The following is a 19731-nucleotide window of genomic DNA, read 5'->3' on the forward strand; positions in this document are numbered from 1 at the left end:
AATGTTACTTTAAACTCACAATGTTAAATGTTTAAAACTCTTGTGTGTCAGTATACAAACTTGGAACGTCATTGTTTAATAGTATAATAGTGCAAAAATATACCATTGATTTTTTTTCCGTAGAAAGGAATTTAGTGTCAAAGTGAATGCGGATGGTTCACTAGATAAGTTTAAAGCCATGCTCTTTTTGCCAAAGGCTCTGAGCAGGAAAAAATTGATTATCTCGAGACCTTCGGTTATATTGTTAGAATAACTACAATAAGACTTTTTTGGAACTTCTACTGCAAAAATTTGATCTTTTCTTCAGCTGGATGTAAAATGTGAATTCTTATATGGTGAACTTCAAAAAAATAACTATATGTATAAACCAACTCATTTTCAAGATCTGGATAATCTCACACATGTATGAAAGCTTGACAAAGCAATATATGTGCTTAAACAAGCTCTAAGATCATGGTTTGACAAATTAAGTACATTTCTACGGGAATATATGCTCAACTACAGCAAAGTTGATCCTTCATTATTGACATATTATCACGATGGTATTACGCTAGTTATGCCGCTCTACAATGACATTATATTCACATGAAGTGACTCCAACCAACTAACTCATCTCATTCAAGGGCTCAATACTCAGTTATGCATGAAAGACCTTTGTTTTCTTCATTACTTTCTTGGGATTCAAGTTCAGACTACATAAAACGGACTCTTCCTCAGTCAACAAAGTATAATGAAGATATATTGTATCAAGCTGGCATGAATGACTATTATCTGATGTCAATTCCTCTACCTTTGAAGTCATTCTCGGATGATTCAAGATATTCATAACCATTTGTAAAACCTTCATACTTCAGAAGTTTAGGCATAAAATTTCAGTATCTTACATTGACATGGCCAGACATTCAATTTGCTATAAATTTTGTGTGCAAAATAATACATTCTCCTTCGCATTCTGACTACAATCTTTTTAACTGTACTATGTGGTAAATGTAAGGAACATTCTCTTTTGGCATTTGTATCAATAAATCAGAGTCACTTATAGTATATGCCTTTAGTGACTTGGCAGGTTGCAAGGACACTAAACCATCAACAACCGGCGTCTGCATGTTTTTTCCATATACATATCGGCTGATCCAGTCAGCTTCAGGGGAAGACACTTAGTGCTACAGAGTGGACTGGTTATCACACTGCCGGAACCGAGTTTGGAATGCCTTCCGACTAATGATAGGGGATGGACCAATCGTCTGTTACAGTCCACCATGTTAACACCTTAGGCCGAAGACCAAGCCTAGACAGGTCAAGTAGTGATAGTTTAGTTTCCAGGGGGAATCAAACTCAGGACTGAAGTGGGTACACACCAAATCCCAAGAGATTACCACTATGCTACCACTACTTGGTTGCTTCTGCATGTTTCATTGCACTAATCTCATGTCATGGAATGCAAAGAGACAATCCATTGTGTTCCGACCTTCAACCAAAGCAGAATACCAAGCCTTGGCTGAAACAAAAATTACATGGGTTATATCTCTTCTCAAGGAACTTCATATACATGGTCCAACCATACTTCACTGTTACAATTTGTTTGTGGTTCACTATAAACCCAAAATTTCATAGCTAACCAAAACAATTTGAAACGGATTGGCACTACACAAAGGAAAGAGTTTCTCTTGGCTTTGTTAAAGCCGGACATATCCATGTAGCTCAACATCGCTTGTTAAAAATCTTGGCTTTAGCAACATTCTTTTTGGTGGATCTATGCCACTTTAACCATGAAAAGTTACGAAGATTATATATTCGTACCTAAATTAAACTGTAACTAATCATAGCCGCACATCTACGATATGGTGACAAAATATTGTGATTTAAATAGTCATATTTTGATCATGAAATATTCGTGCCTATTTTAGCTAGGAAATAAACCATGGCTAATATGTGACTGTTGTAGAACAATATATTTAGAAAATTCACAAATACAAAAAAAAATATTGAAATTGGTTTACAAATTTTGTTTTTAAAACTAAATTAAAATAGGAGCATACTGGAAGCGCTCCAACGCATCTCCAAAAACGCTCCGGCACATCTCTGGTAATGCTCAGGCCCATCTCCGGTGAAGCTCCCATGAATCCTCTCATTACCGGCGACACTCCGCGAATCCTCTCACTACCGGCACATCTCCGACAACTCTCCCGCAAATCCTCTCCACTTCCAGCAAAGCTCCCAAAAATCCTCTCACCACATTTGTATCCACTTTCTGCGAACTTATAACTTGACGTCACCACGTCGTACTCATCTTCTCTCCCTAATCTATCTCCATCTCTGTCTTCTACCGCGAATCCTCTCAATCCCCTCAGAAATCTCAACACTGTGTATCCTCTCAGAGGAAGATGAAGAGTACCGTAGATTTGGGTTCGACAGCGGTGATTCTCCATGATGTGATGTTGACATAGAAAGTGTGAATCGGTAAGAGAAGATGAAACACATGTAGAGAAGGAATATCAACTTTTGTGAAGAGAAAAGAGAAGAAGAGAAGAAGAAGAAGCACAAAATAAAGAGAGAGAAAAGACAACACATTGGGAACATTTGGATTAAAAATATTGAATGGAATACACCTTTTGTCAAAACATCGACTCTCGTGTATTCTCCCTTTCGTGAACCTATAATATGAACCAACCAACCCCAACAATTACAATATAAGTAACTGAGAGATGATGATCTTGGCATTGATGGATTGATAATGAGAATTTTTCATTTTTTATTTATTTTTCTTTTGTTATACCATGTTTAAAAAAAAACAAATTTATAGTATGTATTATTTGATTTGTATGGTTTACAGTAAAACTGTAAACTGAACGTTTGATATTTATTATGATATAAGATTTTATGTATATATGGTTTAGAGTCCCTTAAATTTAAGATTCGAAGTAAATGTTTAAATAAATAGATTTGAAGTTTATGTTAAAGATTTATAATTTAAATTTTAAAAGATTAGATATAAAATTTTGTTTTGGAGTTTATAATGGAAGTTTATTGTTTATGATACAAAGTTAGGCGTATAGGGGTTTGGGTAAGATTTGAAGTTTGTGTTTAGCATTTGGTGTTTTAGTTTGAAAATATTTTATTTGGTGTGTAAGTTATGTTTTAGGGTATAGGGTTATGTTTAGAGTACAGTGTATGGAGTTTAGATGTAAGATGTGAGGTTAAATTATTTAAGAAATTAAATTTTGAATTTAAGATTTGAGGTTAAAGTTTGATAAGATTAAAGTTAAAATATTTGTGTTTAGATTTTATTGTTTAAAAGTCTGTTTAGGGTATACAATAAATAATCACGAAAAAATTATTTATTAAATCGTGACAATAATATTTTTGTAGATTATCAATAATTTAACCATGTTTTATTTCGTGATCACTTTGTCATAACAATTCCTAATAAATTCATGGCAATTTTATAAATAGTCAAGCAGAATTTGTGACCAAGCCGTAAAAAGATATTTTGTGGATTTGCCATGTTTTTAACCCTATTTTATTTCGTTACCACATTGTCACGGAATCATTTGTGAAAATTTCATGGGTTTTAGCCACAAAATTGATACGAAAAAGTCATGAGGTTACAAAATAAAATGTGGCTAAATTGTGACTATTCATAGCCATACACATTTTTTTATGACAATTTTGTGGCTTTTAGTCATTAATTTGGTACAAATAGCCAAGTTTCAGTATTCTTATTTTTTCTTGACTACCTTTTAAACTGGCAATTTGTCAAAATGATCTGAAACTTGAATTTAAATGCAAGTTTATATCCCAAACTCAATCAAATGCAAAAATAACAAAAAATAGTAAAATTATAACTATCTCTTTATAACCAAATAAAAAATAGGAGACACTTTTATGGTTATAACCCCTTGAAGGTTTCTACGAAAGACTTCTTCAGAAATCTATTCATGTATTTAATCTTAAAACTACTTTATAAATTTTGAATTTTTTTTATGGAAAGTAAATTGAGATCATGTAAATATAAAAAAAATTAAATCATGAAAATCTAAATCTAATAAAATTGATTTTTTTTCAACTTAAATGAGTGAATATAAATTGGAAGTCATGATTGTTCATTGTTAAGGGTTTGTTAACATATTTGCGAGTAGTGCTTGTCTTTTAGGGTTAGATTTTAGAATCTTCAATAATTGTTTTAGACTTAAAATTAACATATAAGTAATTTTGTATATATTAAGCACTTTAGAAGTTGATTTTATGTTTAATGAATTGTTTGATGCTATCTAGTTAAACTATTTCATTTTACGAATTCACTACAAGAAAACAAACCGATTCCTCACGAATAAAATACGTCGGGAATTCTCAAGGAAATCCTGATGAAATTTCGAGGAAACTAAAAATTTTGATTTCCGTCGAGAATTCCTGACGGAAGGAAAAAACTGACTACAGATTCCCGATTAATTTCCAACGGAAACCAAAAATTTTGACTTTCGTTGGAAATCCATGGGACTTCTCCATGGATTCCCAACTAAAATAGCTTTAGGGTCTTGAAAATAAAATATTTTATGGGTTAACGACCTCAAAATATTATCAGGTCATATGATGTGTAAAAATAATGTTGGACGTACAAAATACTCAATATTGTTTTTCAAAATAACAACACCTAAGGGTAAATTGATTGAATAATAATTTCAAAGAAATATTATGTATACATACACAAAGGATCAACATAATTCGGCGATCTCTTAAAATTATTTAAAAGTGTTTTTTGATAGTGTGATAGGATAATTAGCTTTTGTATACCAATGTTATAACATAATTGGATATTCTTGATAGTTTTTCTCTTGACCCTGAATCAAAATCCATGGGGAATCCGTTGGGAATTCCCCGCAGATTCCTGACGAAACAAAAAAAATTAACTTCCGCAGGAATCAGTGGAGAATTCCTAAATGATTTTTAACGGAAGCCAATTTTTTTTTGACTTTTGTCGGGAATTCCCGCGGATTCTGAAGGAAATAATCAAAATTGACTTCAGCCAAGACTCTGTAGGGAATTCCCAAATGATTCTTGACCGAAGCCAAAAGAGTTCAACTTCTGTCGGGATTTCGTGGGAAAATTCTCCAACAGATTCCCGACGGAATTCAATTTTGGGTTTTATAAATATAATATTAGGAATTAAAGATTTTAAAAAATTATGGGGTCATATGACAAATGTCAAAACAAGTTTGGATGTAGTAAACACTCAATATTTATTTTCAAAACAACATCACCTAAGGATAACTCGACTGAATCCTAAATTTCAAAGTAATATTATCAATATATACACAAAAGATTAACAGAATGCGTCGATACTTTTTTAAAAGATTATCTTAAAGTGTTTTTGAAAGTGTGAGGATAATTAAATTTTGTATACTAATAGTATAACGTAATAGAATATTCTTGATATTTGTTTTCATTTTTCTTGACCCTAAACAAAAATCTATTTTGAATCTGTAAGAAATTCCCCACGGACACAAAAACAATTGACTTCCATCCGGAATCTTGGGAAACTCCCGATGAAAACCAGAAAAAATTGACTTCCATCGGGAAACCGTGGGGAATTAGCCACATATTCCTAATGGAAGTCAATTTAGGGTCTTGAAAATATAATAGTTTAAGGGCTAACAGTCTCAAAAAATAATTGGTTCATATGATAAGTGTAAAAACAAGCTTGGACGTCGTAAACACCCAATATTTTTTTTTCAAAATAACATCACCTAAGTTTAATTAGATTAAATCATAAACTTCAAAGTAATATTATGTATCCATACACAAACAATTAATAGAATTCGTTTGTAATTAAAAAATATACTTTTAAAGTGTTTTTGATAGTGTGTGAGGATAAAAAACTTCCGTATACCAATAGTATAACGTAATGAGATATTATTGATTACTTTTTCTGAATTTTTTTGAACCTTAACAACAATCCCGTCGGGAAATGTTTCAGAAATATTCACGGCGGATGAAATTTATCTAAAATCGTCTGAAAATATTATGATGAATTCCGACCGATTATTTCTAAGGAACATTTACTGACACTAATTGTTCATCAGAAAAAAATTAACGAAGAATTTCTGATTATTTTTCCGGACAGGCGATTACGTGAGGAAATTTTCATGATTCTACTGTTTTCTTGTAGTCTTTATGGGTAGGAGATTTCTTAAGATGTTTGGTAAAAAATTATGCACTACCAGACTTCTTTAGAAGTTTTCTAGAACAAATGGTAAATTTATGGTTAGAAATCTTCATCGGAAGTCTATTAAACTGTAAAGCACTATCAGACTTTTTCACAAGTCTTCTAAAACGATTATTTGACCTAATTAATTTTTTTTGTTTCAATATATAAAAACAGTTCACACATTCTCTCTATTTTTTTTTCAAATGATTGCAACAAAAATGTAATGTTTTCTCTCTAATATTTTCTAACCTCTCTCTAATTTCTTTGAATTCGAAGATATCAAAACTTTATTTCAAAATAAGATATATTCTCACCACTATATCTTATTTTTGTAGGTTTTTCATTTCATAATTTTCGTCTCCCCTCCTAAAAGGTAGATATAAATTCGACGCAACTTAGAAGTCTGCCACAATCTTATGCATTTGCATACTTCATGATGAAGTCTTCAAATTTATGATTAGAAAACTTCTCGAAGAATTATTCTAAATTATAATACACTAGTAAACTTTTGATATGCTCAAATTTACCCTAAGAGAAACTCTGCAATTTCAGAGGTGCAGTGCAGTACTTAGACATCAACATGCTCAAATTTTGGTTTAAAAATAATAGTTTAAAAATATTTGATTATTTAAAACCTAAATATAATTAATATTTATAAGTATATAAACTATATTATAAAAATTTGGATACCTACTCTCTTTTTTGTTTAGTTCCCGATTTGATTTCTCCTTTTTGGTTCTAGAAATATAAAATTCGCTCGGGTAATGATATGATCCAAACCCGAACCAAACCTTTGGTTTGTTCGGTTTGATTCTTCGGTTCCAGATAGATGTGCCCATGCCTACCACCATGTTACAAAATCTTAAACACATTTTTATTATTTACTGAAACAGATCGGTACCAAACGATGGTCGATCCTATACATACAATCAGGAACCCTTGACGAATCATAATAAGAATCCTCCTGCTACCTGAGTAGAAGGTTGTTGAAAGAGAAATCTCCACTGTGATATATCATCCCCCTTCTTCCAAGGAACAACTACGAAGCTTGAGCATGTCAAATCAAATCTGCTCTCTCTTATAGGAAGATTGAGTGAGCATGTCGAATCGAAACTGCTGCACCAAGTATTTTTTTTTGGTTTCCTGGAATACGATGAAAATTTATATAGGATTAAGAGGAATTATCTTGCATAGAGATACTGGTTTGAGACTTATGGAATTATTTGAGGAGTCGCTTTTCTGTCATGAATGGGGCTCGTAACCAAAAGACTAAGGTGGATCTTGCCAGTTGCAAACAAAACTGTATGTCTACTGAAACATACTATGGGTAGGAGGAAACTTGGAAATAAATAAGGAAAATGTCTCAAGCTATCCACGTTTACATGTGTATGTGTGTGGTCGGTGTGAACGTGAATGTGTGGGTCTTTTCAAGGCTTGACATCCGTAGACTTAAAAACACAAATGGGATCAGAACTAGAGTTTGAACATGACATATGAATGGCCTACATAGAATTTGTTATCAGTTCTAGAGTATAATTTTGTTTGAGAGATAATGGAAGAGTCATCATTTTAGAAACACTATTACAAGTTCCATTGAAAGTTATAACTGAACCTAAAACAGTTATATCTAAAGAACATTGTAATCCACTCAGTACAACCTAGGTTACAATCTAAGTTGAATAGCCCAGAGAAACTTGATAGGTTTGGGCCGTTTGGCAAAGTTTTATAAGTGTTATGTGAACATGTCAAAGATATATTACTCGTAATCTTGACAATTTACAAAATATGGGATACTATGTAGTTTACAATTCTTAGTGTTACCATACTTTTTAACTATATATCATTTTTTTTTTTTGTTGTAAACTATATTTAGACATTATTAGGGAATCCTATAGTCGTTAGGATTACCTATAGTGTTTAACATATTCAAGATTATACTGTTAGAGATAACTAGGCAAAATCCGGGCTACACCCGGATATTTTAACAGAAATTTTATATGTAAATTTATGTTATGTTGACAAAATAGTATATAATTTAGTAGGTAAAGAAAATTATATTGTAATATTAGCTATGAAATGAGTTATATGAAAATTGTAAACTTTGAATCATAGTATTTGTTAGTATCGACCCCTGTTCTAAAAATCGGCCGCCTAGCCGTCTGGGCGCTACGCGTCACTCTTCCGCCCCGATTTATGCCAAATCGGTTAAAAAATCGGATATCCGATTTTTTCCGCCTAGACCGCCTAAATGACCGCCTAGCCGCTTAAGCGGCCGCCTAACCGCATAGGCGGCCGCCTAATCTATTTTTTTTATTATTATTTTTAATAATATTTTTATTTATTTATTTGGTCTAAAATTTTGTAAATATCATTTATATTCATATTTTTTTATGAAAATTACACTATATTAAGTTTATATATTCTATTTGTGTGCTTTATACAATCTTAAACATGAAAATGTATTAATGTTATACACAATTAAAGATTAAAATGTTTTTTTACATAGTAAACAATCTAAAAATTCCGTCCCGCATAATTTTCGATTAATCCCTAATTTTCTCTTTAGGCGCTAGGCCTAACCGACCGTCCGACTAGCGCCTAGCGCCTAGCGCGTTCCCAAACAGGGGTATCGACAAATCAATTATGAGCATTATGAAGCATTACCAAGTTTTAAAGATGTTCCAAACACGGAAAAGTAAACATCAACAAACAGTTATGCCATTCGAAAAATTATGAAGTCTCCTCATTTACTTGGTGGTAATTAGGGAATGATGCTCTTAGTGATCCAGCCATCTTACTTTAGATATTTTCTTCATTTTGATATTTATTTCTCAATTTTTTTTAGGTTATGAATCTTTTTGTGTGTTTTGTTAAACATGAATTTTGACAAGCATATGGTATCAAACTATATATCTCGATGTTCATATTATATTTAGGCCCATAGTATTCATTTCTACTCGATTTAGAATTTCCGATTTTTAGCTGTTGTTCAGCTTGGATTAAAATAGATCAGTGTAGTTAATCTTGATCAATACTTGGTTGTGCTAATAGCCTAATACAAGCCAACAAAAACTTAACAATATCAAAACTAAATGGTGTCCCTTTTTGCCATTTAAAACTTTCAAATGGTTTTTTCGTCTGTCAATCAAGCACAAAGAAGTAAAATAAAACATCATTCAGTTTTCTTAAAGGTCAATTCTCCTAAATAGACTATTTTCAAATTTTGATCACAAAAATAGACAACAAGGAAGAAAATGATCAAAATGTTTCATTTAATAGGTAAAAAGACCCTAATACCATATATATATATATATATATATATATAAATAAAATTAAAAAATAACTTTTTTTTTTATAGTTTTAGATTATATGTTTTCAAATTCGAACTTTTTTATAACAAAGTTTAAAAAAAAATTAATTTTTTTTTTCATATTTTCTTTCTGTATTTCGAAAATACTTTTTGAAACTATTTTTAAAATTTTTATTTTCAAATTTTTAATATTTATTTTATAAAATTTTAAATCTCAATCCCAAATCTACACCCATTAACTCTAAACCCTAAGGTTTGGATTATTTAACCCTAGAAGTATAAGTGTATATTTATCTATTTAATAAAACATTTTGGTCATTTTGACCTTTAGAATCTATATTTATGACATAAACTTTTTTAGTGTTATCCTAGGGTATTTTCCTTTCATAAATGTAAAACTACCTCTTGAATGACAAATGCTTTGATCCAGACTATACATCAAAGTTTATAAATTTAATTATCCACCCAAAACATTATTTCGAAAGCAGAAGCTATGGAACCGCAGTGAGGCTAAGAACCTCAAAAGAGATTTATTTATTTATTATTATTTTTTTTTTTTGAATGACAAATGCTTTGATCCAAACTATACACAAAAGAGATTTATTCATCAACTTTTTTTCAGTCAATCCAGGCGATATGCGATTTAGAAATACATTAAGAGACTCAGTAACTCACTTGATAAGGTTCAAATAGTTGGGAGAAAAATTTAATAGCACTTTTAATTTTCACCAAAGGATAAAAAAAATAAAAGAGTGTTCGTTCTTAAGTCATCAAATAGATAGAGAGACGAAAATGTTTTACTTTCAGAGGATGTAATTTGATTGTGCAACGATTCTCTCAGTGAGATCTCTAGCAACTTAGCCATGTCCTATTCTTAGCTCTGTAAAGACCAACAGCAGCAATTCCCATTAACTCTGTAAAGACCAACAGCAGCAACTCCCATTATCGTTAATGAATCCATTGAGATGATGTTGTTGCTTAGTAATGTAGCCTTGTTGTTTTGTTGTCCCAAGTCTGAGCAAAACAAAATACACAAAATAACTTAAATTTGATCGCTTTATCATTTGAGAGATTCAACTGAATAAAAAATCCACCTGTGAAAGCATCTCTTGGAAGAAAGCTACGAAGAATATTTACATAACCTAAACTGGGGTTTCATGGATGGCTAAAGCATGCACTGAATTTGAAAGCAATCACCACTGCACGATTTGTGGATTTTACAAATAGTATGACGGAAAAAAAAAAGAGAAATATAGAAATGAATCTCTCTCTATAAGAACGCTTTGGAAACTATCATCTTTGAAATTGATTCCATTTTGACCAAACGGAGAAAAGTGGCGGATCCAGAAATATATTTTAACGGGGTCATTATATATTTAATATTAATTAAATAAAATATTTAAATAAAAATAATTCTCTAGATTATATTTGCGAAGTGATTTTGCCATATGTCTTTTCTACAATCAATTTCACAAAACAAATATGACATGGCTACTGAAATTGATGACATATCTTATACCTTAATATGACATGGGCAATTGCATTTAATGTTAATTTATATTTTTGGTAAACTTTTTAAAATACTTTAGTAACTCATATATTACATTTAATGTCAATTTATATTTTTGGAATTTTTTTTAGAATATGGGAATAACTCATAAATCATTATTAAAATAAATATATTCAAATAAGACATTATAAATTTCGAATATAATTTAATTATATATTTTTAAATTATAAAATTTTATTACTAAAATTTTCAAAAATATGTACAATTTTTTTAGAAAATTATAAAAATTTAATCGTAAAATCATTATTTTCTTATATATATACAAATTTTATAAATATTATTTAATTTTAATTTTTGGTAATTATGCAACTTTTACAAATTTATTTAATATATTTAATTAAAATAAATAGATAGAAAAATCTATCTAAGATTATAATTTCAAATATATACATGCATATTCTTAAATATAATTTTTATGTTTAACTAAATCAAATTTATATTAAAATATTGATACAAAAAAAGAAAATTTACAATATTAATAAAATTTTATTTTAAAATATAATTTATAATTATCTGTTAAAAAATATTTTAAATTTTTTTACTGCACATGGTGCAGGAAGACACCTAGTATACAGATAAATATTTTTGCATAAATTGTTTTTCAAACTCTTATTAATATATTGATAACTTTATTTTAATTATTTAAAATATTTTACTTTACTGAATATATTTAATTTTGAAACCCACATTTTAAAACAGAAACATATCATTTATGTAGAAGTTTTAAACTTGGAAACGTGGTCATTGTTGGACCCAATTTTGGTCAATACCCTAATGGGCCGCGATCAATGGCATGGGCCTTAAAGGGCCTGAGCACATAGCGAGAATACGAGCTCGAGGAGGAGTCGCCGAGGTCGCGAAGATCGTGCAACAAGAGGCAAATATCTCGGAGCTACCATAAGGATCTTGAAGTCGACTCACTATAAAGGAAGAGGAAGAAACACGGAAGAGGACACGCTGAAAACCCTAGAGAGAGCTACACATTTACTTTGATCTTGTTGTCTTCCCATTCTTAGATTCTTTCTTGACCGATCTCATTTGTACCACTCAATCTAGTTCAATTCAGTGTACTCGATCTTAGTCATCAATAAAATCCATTTTCACCTACTGGAAACTATTTAACATCGTTGTGTTCTAAAGATATCGTTGCCTACATCATTTGTCTTCCCTAGATCAAACCCCGATCACTATCAAATACTTTGTGTAGAGTTTAGGTTCTACATTTTGGCGCCGACTGTGGGGAAGATAAACGAAAAAACATCTTTGCTAAGAAACCGATCTAAGTTTCCTAAGCGCGACTATGGATCCCAACCAAACTACCAAAACCACATCGTCGGGAGTCAACGACATCGATCCAATAGGATCCGACTCAGGAGCTGGAGCGACCCCAACTGGGTTAAAAGGAGCCAATGATGCGGCCGAAACAGCCCCGACAAAACAAGTCCCTCCAATCGGGACTTCGAGTCAAGATCGATCTCTTCCGATCAATCAGACGACGGTCCCGGAACGAACTGGAGCTCGAGTTTGGGACCGCCCCAGAGATAGATCATCCTCCGACGACCTAACCCGATCCCAATCCAGACCGGTCTCACAGACTCCTCTAGCCTAAACCCGAGGAGAACTAACCAAACTCCGAGGAATGATGACAACTCTAATCGACGAGATTCGTAGTCAACGGATCGCCAACCAAGCTATTGCTAATAGACTGGACCAAGCTGAAAGGGAACTCGCAGATCATCGAGCTGCAAGTATTCGGGAAAGAAATCAGACACCCCTCGATCCAAAGATCCCAAGCGCCCGATCCGGACGCTACGCAGGAGAAAATTCACAACGACCCCCACCGCAGGGAATTACCCATCGAAGCTTAAGCTACAGTGCACTGGACGAAATCGACACTGGACTCCAACGCCCACGAAGCACCCCGATCCAATTCCAGAACGGATCGACGGAAAGGCAGGAGGAGCATAGAACACGAATCTCACCACCAAACCACTCTATCCCCGAGAACCAAACTCCGTCCGCTGTGGGAACCGGAATTCACACCGTCGAGATCTGTTAATCGGAGGAAAGCCAAGCTAACCTAGCCTTCCCTGAAGGCCCCGGTTATCTGCTGGGCCACGCACAACACAATCAATATGAAAGAGTCGAAAGTAATAAATCGTAAAAGAGCAAAAAGAGAACAAAGAGGTCTTATTTCCGAATTCGCGTTTGAGCGTGAACAACAGGTAAGATCCTAGGCCACGAGAGCTGTCGGCTCGTTCGCTAGTCTAGCCACCTAAGTTCTAACCTAGTCAAGTCGCAGCTCGATAGTAAAAACGGAAAAATTCCTAAATTGCTCTAAGTATTAAGTTTGCTCCCCAAAAGCCATTTTTTGCTCCTCACCTTAAGCCCTCCTTATATACTCTCTCTAGGTCGGTTTGCGCCTTTTCCTGGGCCGGATTCGTCGCGAGATGGGTTTTTCCATTTTTCGTCACCCTTCATGATTATCTCCGGAAACTTGACATTTATCTTTTCCTGCGAAATAAAAAAATAGACCGTCATATCAGCCTTGGGCTCAATCATGTTCTAAAATCGTAAGTGGGCCGTTTAGCCGCGGTTCAGGCCCATTTCGGGCCATTTTGGGACTTAGACGTTTTTACGATTTTTCCTAAAAAACAGCCGTTGGTTTTTCCGAAAGGATTCCAATTCCCCGTATAGTTAAGGCAACTGGTGTTCAAGCTAACCATAGCCGTTTTATACGACAGGCAGGAATCCATTTCGACGACCAAGTTTTTTATAACTTTTCCCGAAGTCTTTCTTTGATAATCCTAAGCGAGACAAGACATGGGTATTGCGTCCAAGGGCCCGAGGATTGTGTTACGGGAACTTAGACGAGGAAGCACGGTTTTGGGACAGGAGGTCGGTCCTCGCCCATGGGCGAGGTGACCTTGGTGGGGTCGTCCTCGCCTATGGTCGAGGTGATCTCAGCGCGGGTCGTCCTCGCCCATGGGCGAGGTGACCTCGGTGTGGGTCGTCCTCGCCCATGGGCGAGGTGACCTTAGTGTGTGTCGTTCTCGCCCATGGGCGAGGTAACCTGTGTTGAGATGGTCCTCGCCCTAGGGCTAGGTGGTCGGTCTTTGCTTACGATTGAGACCTCATCCAGACTGATCCTCTTATCAACGTTCCTCGGTTCGCATCCTTGAAAAATTGTCTTTTACTTAGTTAACCGTTTTCCGAGAATGTCTAATTTTCAAGGATCGATCGAGATTTGGTTTTCCGGGAACTTTCAGGCATTGATTCCGTCGTGACCGATTTTGACCCCAACAGTTAGCCCCCCAGCTAGCTAGGATCCGTGGACCTGGGTGTGAGGTCCTAGCTTGCGGTATGACTTGTTTTGATGGAATTAGACGTAATCGTTTGCCGAAAGTCCGAGAATGAATAGTAGCCATTTTTCCTATATATAGGTGGAGTAAGTTTTTTCTATGTTCGAATTGATGGCACATCCGCCGAGGAGAACTGCCTCCCCTTGTTTCGTGGCAAATGGAACTTTCATCGTGGTACGATGGTTGGAAATTTGGTTTGTATAGATACTCGGAGGTATCTAACGCATTTTATTTATTTATTTATTTTTTTTTTGCAGCGAAAAGTATCCTCCCGGCGGCCCCCAGGGACCTGTATGCTAAGCGCGATCTTCTTCGCAATGGTCCGTTCTTTTGGGATTCCTTCACCCTAGACAGGATCCGGAATGCAGTTGCGCTCTACCGATCGCGAGGCATCTCCCGACCTTTACGTGCATCGAACATGGACGAGCCACACCCCGACGCTGTTCCCGATCAGAGGGAGAGAGTTAGGCCTCGAAAGGACAAGGGAATCGCTCTCGAAGATAGAAACTTTGTCTCAGAAGATCTTCCACTACTTGAATGGAACCCGGGTTTCACCCCGGGTGATGGGAGTGGAACCAGCGAGGCTCCCCTTCCGGACGACTTCTTTGCCAACCTTCCTCCCGGTTTTACTACTCCAGCATCACTGGATGAAGCGTCGAGGAGAGAAGTGGTCGCGGAAGGTTCTCTGTTGATCAACGAGGTTTAGTCTCTGATAAATTATTATTTTTTGGCGATTCTTCGTTTGTCACTTCCATGTTTGAACCTTGATTTGTGTAGGAAATGCGGGTCTTTAATTCAACGCTAGACGGAAGTTTCAGAGAGGCGCGTTTTTCGCACTTCAAGGCTGAAGAGATCGAGAGGAAATTCATATGTTTTCAGAACGAGGTTGCGGAAAGAGAGTGCAGACAGGCTGAGTCCCATTCCCGAGCTCTCATTCGTGCGGAGAGGAAAGGGAGGAGAACGATTGCAGCTGAGTTAGCAAGGAGAGCTACATTGTTTGATGCTGAGTTCAGGAGCTTCAAGGACGCTCAAGACTACATGGGTGACTTTCGCGAATGCCGCGGTTCGGTTGGTACCCTTTGGAAGTCGCAGAACACTGATTTCTCTTTTCTCTCCGAGGTTGCTGAGATGTCGGGCCTCATTGATGGGTGCGCCCATGCCGAGTCGATGGTTCCTCCAATCGAGGGGAGGATCCGAGAGCTTTGGGAACCCATCGAGGTTTCGTAGGACACGACGGAAGCGGGAGCCGATGCTGCAGATGAGGGAGGAGAAGTAGATCAGCCCGCAGACTCATTTGGAGTCTCGATGTCCGGGTATCTTGACCTTGATCTCTGAAGGTCGTCGAGATTTTTTTCCCTTTGCCTGTATCTAAAGATTTCGTGTGGTGTTTTAGGCCGAGTGTGGCCATTTGTTATTTGAGTGTGCTATGGCCTTGCAAGGTCATTTGACTATGTATGCGGGACTTGCCATTGGTGGCTTCGAATCCCAGCCACTCTGCGGCCTTGTTATATATAACGAATGTTCTTTTAGCATTCTATGGGTTTTAGTTTATACTTCTGCCAAGTGTTGAGGGAAAGACACGAGTAGTCACTTCGTATCTTAACTCTTAATTTGTCGTTCTGTTCGTTTGCTCTTTCGAGGTAATTCGAAAACGTTTAGGAGTTTTACGAAGTTTCGTGAGCGTTTTAGATGTGGACGATGAGACATGTTTTAAGATCTCGTATCAGTTTGGATATCATGTCTTGAGATGTTAATGGACCAGTAGGACTGAGTTTAGGGCAAGACCTAGGTTTACTTTCGGCTCTAAGGCTATGCGATGACTAATCGGCTTTCGTTTTGCCTGTTGGCGATTTCTACCTGATTCTTTCCGATTAAAGTCTGCGACTGGGCGCCGGCTTATATGACTTGTATGGGAAGAATCGAGCACTCTCCAGAGAACGTCTCGTGTGCTGACCAAAATTTCAGATTTTCTTGTATAGCGCGCTATGGTATCATTGTCGGATGTAAGAGAACCTTTAGTTTTTATGAAAGGTTTGACTACGAGTTCTTTTTTAGAGAACGTTTTGGACTTGTCTCGGGGCCAATCGAGGGGCATTTTGTATTTTAGAGTCACGGACGGACTGTGTATTGGATAATATCTTTCGAGAAATATTTTCGAGGTCTCCCTTTCTCGAAGATATGTCTTTTGCTGTGAGATGGCTACGATCTTTGTTTTATAGAAGATGCTTTTTTCCGGTCTTGCTTGACCATGAGAATATGTGAATTAAGTAGGAATTAGTTTTCGTCCAACGACTGCTTGGACGGTATGCCCTTATCTTGGGCGTTTCTTAGGCCAACCTTAGATTGCTGTGACTTATTGCAAGTGACTCGTGAGATCGAAAGAAGGTAGAATTTATTGAAATTTTTTCAAAAATATCGAGTACATTCATGAATATTTCGGATTTTGTGGGAGTATACAAGTATACGTATGCACCCCCCCCCCCTTTTTAACGAGGGGGATAGTGGAACTTGTCGATATGACAAGCTTCCTACGCACCTCTTTCGAGGATCAAGCCATCTCGTAGTTCTGCTTGTTGATGCGGGTGTTCCTACTCGCTGGATGGGATCGTTCCGGTTACTTCAGCCGTTGGGGCTTCAGCTGGATCGACGACCGTTTCAGGAGTCGGGTTGTCTGCTAGCAAGGCGATGGACTCGGGGACTATGTCGCTGTCTGGAGTCGTTGACTGGTCGGGTGATTCTGGATCACTTTTATGGAGCTCTCGGGAGCGTTTTGAGCTTTCTTAGCCCGCTTCGGGTTGACAGCGGGGGTGTTCCGAGTTTGTCGTAGTTTATGCTCGGCCAAGAAGCATAGCCTAGACTGTTTCTGGCATCCCCAGATTACCGCTGTTCCGTTTCGAGTTGGGAACTTGATGCCAAGTTGGTAAGTCGACGGTACCGCTTTCATGGCATTGATCCAAGGAGTTCCCATGATGACATTGTAGATGGCCGGGTTATCGACTACCGCGAAGTCACCAATTTTCGTCACCTCTTTAGCCATCATTGGGAGTTTGATTGATCCTTCCCACTTCCAGGTCTCGGATTACCAGATCGATAACCAATGGGTCGCAGTGCGGTTTGTCGATTCCGATGGTTTCCCGCTCTTCGAAGACGATCTTATCGTTAGGGACGTCGTCGGTTGGGGACCGAGCCAGCCAAGTTGAACTCGTCTCAGCCGTCCGTCCATAAGCTTTGATCGACGAGATCGAATCGCGATAGAATTGCGATCCCCCGATGATCATGCTCACCCTTCGACGGTTGCTGTCGTTTCCTCAGTCATCCTGGCTCCTTCCGTGTTTCTCGCCCGACTGATTTTCGCGGGTGTCATTTTCGGGGGAGTCTTTATCAGTTTTGGGAGGGCGATCGGAATCCAGGAGGAGGTCTTTTATGCCTGTGACCTTCGAAATTTCGCCGGCGAGGAGCTTCGCAGCAAGCCTTGCGCCGAGAACCTTGCAGTTCATAGTGGAATGACCTCTGGTCTGGTGGAACTCGCAGTAGGAGTTATCCTTGAACTGGTTCCTGGTCCAGGTATTTCTGGAAGTTTTTCCCTGTTCGGAGTTCATTGCGTAATTATGTTCACCCTGGAGATCTTCTCCCTCGTGGTGGACATACCTGTCGCTACGATGGTTTTTCCTTCTCGCGGACGTCTTCTGTGGGTTGTACTTCTGGGAGAGGACTTTCATCTCTTCTTCCATTATGATGAAGTCCGTTGCCTTGTGAAGAGCATCCTGGATTGTTCTCGGTTTTTCAAGGAATTTCCATTGCCGAAGTTTCGACCTATACCAGAGAGTTTTCCGCAAAGCGTCGACTGCCACTTTGTCGCTGATTCCAGTGACTGTTGCCATTACCAGCTTGAACATGTTCATGAATTCGCGGAGTGGTCCTTCTTCTCTTTGAGATAGACTCCAAAGGTCGACATCTGAGGTTTCCCTGTCCATGAACATGGAATACTGTTTGAGAAACTCCGAGGCGAGCTGACGGAAACTTCCGATGGAGTTTCGTTTCAGACGAGAAAACTATTCGAGCATGGCTCCTTCGAGGTTTTCGACGAAGAGGAGGCAGTAGCCAGCGTCTCGTTCGCGTTCTTTGAGTTTGCACCTTCCCATCGCGATCTGGAAAGACTGAAGATGCGCCTTCGGGTCGGTGGTGCCATCGTAGACGGGAATTTTGATCTTCCCAGGATCTGAGATGTTAGTTTCCGTGATCCGGGCAGTGAACAGAGTTTTCCGCGCTTCCTCGAGAAGTCTGTCGATCTCGGGTGCATGGCTTGTCGCATGGTGAATCTGTGACTTTACCGCCTTGACTTCTCCCGCAGTTTTTGTGATGTACTCGCGGAGATCATGGATCTCATCAGGATTTCTAGCAGCCTTGCGAGCCTGTTGGCGTTGGCTGCGGTGGATCTAAGCCTGATTCTCGGCCAGTTCTTCCTGCTCTACCCAATAGAGGTTTTCTTCTTCCTCTGTCATGGGCTTTTCGAACGACGCGTCCTGCCTACTGATCGGACTGGTCGCTTATGTCCAGATCGATCCGCTCGAAATCACCTCCTTCGTTGCTCCCGGCGGGAGGTGGAAGGTTCTCCGCGGTCGGTTGTGCGCCTGGCGGGACTGTTTCGTCAGGGTTCTGACCTGAAGAATCATTGTCTGCCCGTGGGGGCCGATCGCTCAAAGTCTCAAAATCGAATCTTCTGCCGCTGCAGGCTCTTGTGGCCCCGTGCAAGGTTTTTACTCTTGGCCTTCGCCGTTAAGGTTTCCACCTGTTTTGCAAGAGAGGCCACAAGCTTTCCTTGTTCGTCCGACTTTTTCTGAGCGGAGGTCAACATTTCTTTCATCTGGTGCAGTATCACGGCGTTCGTAGTGACCGTGGATACGTTTCCAGCTGGAGTTCTGTCAGCGTTGGCATTTACGGAAGTCCCGTCGTGCGTTTGCTTGTCTTTGTCAGCGTCAATCGTCATACCTGACTGAGCGTGCGCGGTTGCATGAGAGATAGATCCGTACCCCCCCTCCTTTTAGCGCCAAACTGTGGGAACCGGAATTCACACCGTCGAGATTTGTTAATCGGAGGAAAGCCAAGCTAACCTAGCCTTCCCTGAAGGTCCCGGTTATCTGCTGGGCCACGCATAACACAATCAATATGAAAGAGTCGAAAGTAATAAATCGTAAAAGAGCGAAAAGAGACCAAAGAGGTCTTATTTCCGAATTCACGTTTGAGCGTGAACAACAGGTAAGATCCTAGGCCACAAGAGCCTGCC

Source organism: Brassica napus, chromosome C7 (assembly GCF_020379485.1).
Source record: "Brassica napus cultivar Da-Ae chromosome C7, Da-Ae, whole genome shotgun sequence".
Classification (NCBI taxonomy): domain Eukaryota; kingdom Viridiplantae; phylum Streptophyta; class Magnoliopsida; order Brassicales; family Brassicaceae; genus Brassica; species Brassica napus.